The sequence below is a fragment of the Rattus norvegicus genome, chromosome 8 (assembly GCF_021556685.1).
Source record: "Rattus norvegicus strain SHRSP/BbbUtx chromosome 8, alternate assembly SHRSP_T2T, whole genome shotgun sequence".
Classification (NCBI taxonomy): Eukaryota; Metazoa; Chordata; class Mammalia; order Rodentia; family Muridae; genus Rattus; species Rattus norvegicus.
Window position 1 is genome coordinate 64,293,778 of NC_141541.1, and position 6,015 is coordinate 64,299,792.

A 6,015-nucleotide genomic window follows, 5' to 3' on the forward strand; every position below is an offset into this window, starting at 1 on the left:
CCAGCAAGCACCTCGCAGCTGCGTGCAGCCCGCCGCAGGCCCCCTAGGCCGTTCCCAGGCAACCAAGTCCCGCGTCTGCGGTCGCTTCAGCCAATCATCGCCGCGGAGAACGAGGCGGCCTCGCCTCTTAAAGGAGCCGACGCCTCCGCGCCTTTTCTTCCGGCCTCTGAGCGTCCTTGAGGGCAGAATCCTCTTCTGGGGAAATTCTGGTGGGGCAAACACGACCCCTCTTTTATTGAGTTACTTTTACTAGACCAAATGATTGGCAGACCACAGAACTCTGTTCTTTTAACTACTCTTCTCTAGAAAGGCCCACATCACATGGGGATTTTCGTGACTGCGTGATACCTAAGCAGCACCTCATCTAAATTGGGAAGAAATGCGGTGATTATGAAGAATTTAGTATGCCAGAAGCTGTGCTAGCTCTGATAAAAATCATCAGAAGGGAGAAAACACTGGCGCATTGGCAAGAGATGGTTGGGCAAGGTAGCCACTCTTTCAGCTCTATTCCGGGTAGTACATTTCGGATTGAGATTTGCATCTTTGTACATGTTGACATTTCGTGCTCTTTCCTTCAATCTTAGATGAATGGTAGCAATTAGCAGCTTAAAAAGAAAACTGTGTGTGTGTGTGTGTGTGTGTGTGTGTGTGTGTGTGTGTGTGTGTCCGCTTGTGCGCCCACAAACATCCCATAGCACAGAGGTGAAGATCAGAAGACAATTTTGGGAATCAGTTCTCTCCTTCCACCATGTGGGTCCCAGGTCATCAGATTTGGTCATCACTGAACTTTTATTCGTTTCTTTTAATTATTACTTCATTCTTGCCACCACCCCTCCCCCAGCTTCAGATGACTCTCAGACTAATTTTACTGGTAGGATAATTAAGGCTAAACTTTCCTACAGCCACACATAGAAGAGTGATCTAATGCAGAGGCCACCTCAGCCACACACACGACTGCCACAGTCCTCGTTCTTTGAAGGAATATCAGCTGTGAACAAGCCCAGTTGCGCTGATCTTTCGTAATGGGGGCACAGCAGAAGATAGTCTCGTACCACAGGAGGGTACACACTGAGGAAAGTACTCTGGGGAACGGTCAATATGAAGTGAGGAACAAATCGAGTGAACACTTGGAGAACAGCCCAGAGATAGAAATGGCCAGTTGCTGTGCTCTGGGGGGAAAAAAAACCCACCAGGGAGCCTAATGTGCTGCTGGAGGCCAGCACAGAGAAACGAGTCAGCAAGGCAATGCCATCGGCTGTATGTGTGGTTTGCTGTGTCTGAGAAAGGGTTACTCTATGTAGCCCTCACTGTCCTGGGCTCTCTATGTAGACCTGGCCCAGACCTCAGAGAGGTCTGCCTGTCTCTCTTGGATTTTTCTAAAAAAAAAAATTATTTATATATGCATTAGGTGCTTTGTCTGCATGTGTGTCTGTGTGAGGGTGTCAGATCCCACAAACTGGAGTTACAGACAGTTGTGAGCTGCTATGTGGCTGCTGAAAATGAAACTTCTGGGAGAGCAGCCAGTGCTCTCAACTCTGAGCCCTGTTTCCAGCCCGCTATGCTGGGATTAAAGGCATGAGCCACTACACCTGGGTCCAAGCTGCGTATGAAGGAAAGATGCTCTAATTTCTGTGACATTATCTGATTGAAATTATTAAACTACCATACTTGCTGCCTCATACGTGTCCTCGTTAAAATTTTAAAGCAGAAAAATCACGTGTCTCCAGTACACTTTGAAAGTCTGTGTCCTAGATGCCCCAACCATCCAAAACCTAAGTCCTCTCTGCTTTCCTCCTCCCACTCCTCCTCCTTGCTTCAAACAACTCTGGTGGGTTTTCCTTGTCCTCACTGCACCCCCTCCTATGTCTCTGGGGAGGGCCCATCTCTTCTCATTCCCACGACTGCGCTTCTGTCCTACCTGCTTCCCTGCGTCTTCTTCTTGCCCACTGCCCCAGGAGAATCACCCGGGCTGTGCAGAAACACCTCATTAGACTCTGCAAGGGTGGGTATCAGGGAATCCCTCACAGCTTAGGAGGACCACATGTAATTCTAATACACTGCTGGGTTGCAAAACGCTGTTCTAAGCTGGTAAGCACAGCAATATCGCTCATTTTTGAAGAAAAAAAAACTCACTTAACGCTTGATTCTCCCACTCAGCCTCCCTCTCTGCCCTTCCTTCATGAAGTCCATCCCCCAAAGTTCCTGAAAGACTCTTCCTGCACAGTGTTTCTGACTTCTCTGGGTGTAAGGTCACTTGAGACTCTGCCATTCAGGGGCAGGGTCAGATTCAGGTTGTATGAGTCTTACAGCACCCAGACGACATCGGTGCAAGCAGAACACTGCCTGTAGCGAGTGACTAACATCTGGCTTCGTCGCCCATGCTTCCACTTGCTCTGCCCCACCACTGCCCCACCGTATCAAGGAAAGTGCCGGTGTTGGTTACCAGCGACAGATTATTCTCCTGTGAGGCAGCCGATTTGCCATGGGGTTCATCCTCAACAAAACCCTTCTCAAGATTGCTGTGGTGGGAGTGCTGGGTGGACAAGGCCCATAAGAAGTGAGTGGGTCTCTATGGGGCCTCTCTTTTGAGTATGTGATGGTGGTGGCTGGGATGGATGGAGCCCAGCACTTCCCATATGCTGACTTCTGCCACTCCAGTCCTTATTTAGTTTTGAGACAAGGTCTCTCTAATTTACTCAGGCAGGTCTTGAACTCGGCCTTTCTAGTAGCGGGGGTGACAGGATTCTGCCACTATGTCCAACTATCGGGAGGGATGAATGCTTGTCTACTAAGAGCGAGTTTTCGTCCCAAAGAGAAGCTGCGTGGCATTCCCTCTGATGATGCTCACCAGCCCTTCCGTTTCCTGCTATGAGTTGGAGAGGCATGATGTCACGAAGATCAGTGGTCCTCAACCTGTGGTAATGACTCCTTCAAGGGGTTGAATGACCGTTCACTGGGGTCATCAAAGACCATCTGCATATCAGATATTCACAATGTGATTCACAACAGTAGCAAAATTGCAGTTATTAAATAGCAAAAAGGAAACCAATTTTATGCTTGGGGGTCACCACAACATGAGGAATTTTACACAGAGGGGTCACAGCATTGGGAAAGGTGAGGCCACCTCAATAGATGAGACTGGGTGTATGTCCACCTCATCCTGGCCTCTCCAGCCTTTAGAACTGAGCCAAAACATACTATTTTCACCAGGTATGGTGGTAGACCAGCCCTCACGCAGCCCTCACCAGGCAGAGACAAGTGGATTTTTGTGAGTTCAAGGCCAGCATGGTCTATATAGCAAGCTTCAGACCAGCCAGGGCTCCACAGTGGGACGCTGCTTCAGAAAAGACTGAATCACACAAAAAAACCCACTTGCTTTCTTGTATAAATTGCCCAGAGCTGGGTGTCCTGGGCCAGCCACAAATGTCTTAAGGAGGACATGTCCTGATGGAGAGCCCACACCACGCTCACCACAGAGCCCAGGTTCACAGTACCGCCCTTTCAGGAAGCACCATGGCCTCTCTGTGTAGTTAGGGAAGGCGTGGCTTTGCTGCTGCCTGCCGGTGGTGATGGTGATGACCTGCCCAGAGATGCGGTGAGCTCTAAGCTGTCTCATACAGGGTTCCTGGTACTCATGCTCCATGATCAGCAGTGTGCATGCCAAGCCCTGGCAGCACTGGACTCCATTGACCTCTCTGCTTTTTTTTTTTTTTTCTTTGTTTTGGAGCTGGGGACCGAACCCAGGGCCTTGCGCTTGCTAGGCAAGCGCTCTACCACTGAGCTAAATCCCCAACCCGACCTCTCTGCTTTTGAAGCTTTCTCTCCTCCACTCTGTAAACCATCATTTCTTAGTTCTCTGGTTGCTTCTCTAGCACCTCTCTTCCTCACAGCCCTTTCCCGAAGTTCAGGCTTAGGACTTGGTTTTCTCAACTTCCCCACCTCCCCCACAGTTCTCTGGATGTGGCTGTGACCAAAGCGTAGACTGTCCAGAATGAGTCCTGTCACACCAGAACTCCTTCCTCTCATCTCCTGTCCCTGTCACGACCGGCCACTGCTGCTCTCAGCGCATTAGCTGGCTTGCTCATTACATGTGCTGGTTTCCTATGCTGCTGACCCATGAGGTGGTGAGGCCTGGGCCATGCCTCCCCCTCTCCCCAGCTTGCCATCCAAAGCAGGGATCCCACCCTAACTGTTGATTTAATTGAAATTGTGAACAGGGGGCTGCTGGACACAGAACAGGGACAGTGTGAAGGAGCAACTTGGCCCCGGACTCAGTACTTCTCAAATGGAGTCTCTCACTTCCCCTACAGTCTGCACCTCCAGCCCCAACTTGGGAGAACAGAGAGTGAGTGTGTGTCACTTCTTTTAATATGTTGCCTCAGTGAACGATATCCTTGGATCCCCAGCGTGTGAGATAAAATCCTTTCCCCTGAAAGCCCCCCCCCATTATAAAAGCCATCTTTGCTTGCAATGATTATTGGTTTTTAGAGCAGCTGTGGAGTCTGTATTACACAGAGGCAGGTGTATGAAATGCCCTCGAAGCTTCCCTACACTGGAACATCCTTCCTGGTCCCCAGGACCTTCACTGTGTATTTGGGGAAGCCCACACAAAAGCACCAGACTCTTACCGCCTGAACACCCAGGAGTTGCTGAGTCAGGTGACCCTGCCCAAAAAGCTGACTTGGAGTGACAAAAAGACATAAGGGTAGAAAATGTTTATTGTGACAGTGTGGGCTTGAGAGACCCAACTGCAGCTCCTGACCGTCTCCTAACCAACTTGTCTCTGAGATCAGACCTTGCCTATCCTCTGCAGCTGAACTTCCTCTAGCTTCCAATACTCTGCAAGCTGTGGAGACTGCCTAGTATACTTACCATAAACCCTCTGCCCGAGGCAGCCAGAGTCTGATTGTTTATAACCAAGATGTGATGATTGACTTTGGAAAATTCCAAAGTGGAAGTAAAAACAAATCATCTATACTCAGAAAACAAAACATCCGCTAACGCTTTCTCACAGCCTTTTACCCTTTACATATTCTAATATTGTTATACTTATATACTTATATGAAAAATGTATGGTAACTAATGACCTGCCCTCTAATTTTATTAAGTGGCAAAAAATAGGCGAAGGGGAAACTTTTTTAGCCTTTTATTTTGTGTGTGTGTGTGTGTGTGTGTGTATGTGTGAGAGGGGGGGGTAGGAGTGGGAGGGAGAGAGAGAGGGAGAGGGAGACGGGGAGAGAGAGGGAGAAGAGAGAGGACAAGAGTCAGTTCTTTCCCTTGTACCATGTGAATCTTAGGAATTGAACTCAGGTCATCAAGGTTAGAAGCTAGGTACTTAACCAGCTGAGCCTTCTGTAAGACCCAGGAGCTCTTTTAACATTGCGATACAATGTTGCAAAATTCCCTCTGAGCACTAGACAACAATCCATTTACAAGAGTTTTTAATAGGTAATGTTTAATGAGTTTGCTCTGCTGCTCTGTGCTGCAGCTCTCCCCAGCCCCACACTGGACATACTGATATAGCCAATTGCTGTCCACTACCCTGGAACTCGATGAAGGACTGAGCTGGCTTCTGGGAGTCCTCCATCCACTTGGCTGGAGTTTCTCTCTGAGGATAATTTTTTGGGGCAGGTCACTTCCCAAGTCCTATGTCCAGGCAGAGAAAATTGCATACTCAACTGATTTCACATTTTTGCCTGATTTAAATAATGGCATATATTCATTACAGAAAATGCGAGAATGCAGAAAAGGCTCCAATCAGTGATCACTGTTGTTAAAAACTTGGGATAGTTCCTAAAAATGATAGCTGAGAATATACTGATTGTTCCCAGTTTTTATGCATAGTTAACTGAGAAACGACCAATTTAGGGGGGGGGAAAGACATGAAGAGGTGTTAGGGGTAATATCTGCTATTTGCATAATGTATTATTCTTTGCCAATTAAAAAACCCTAGTGGATTTGGGTTTAAGATGCAGAAAATCATTTCACTTATGTCTTGGCAGTGGAAGCGCCTAT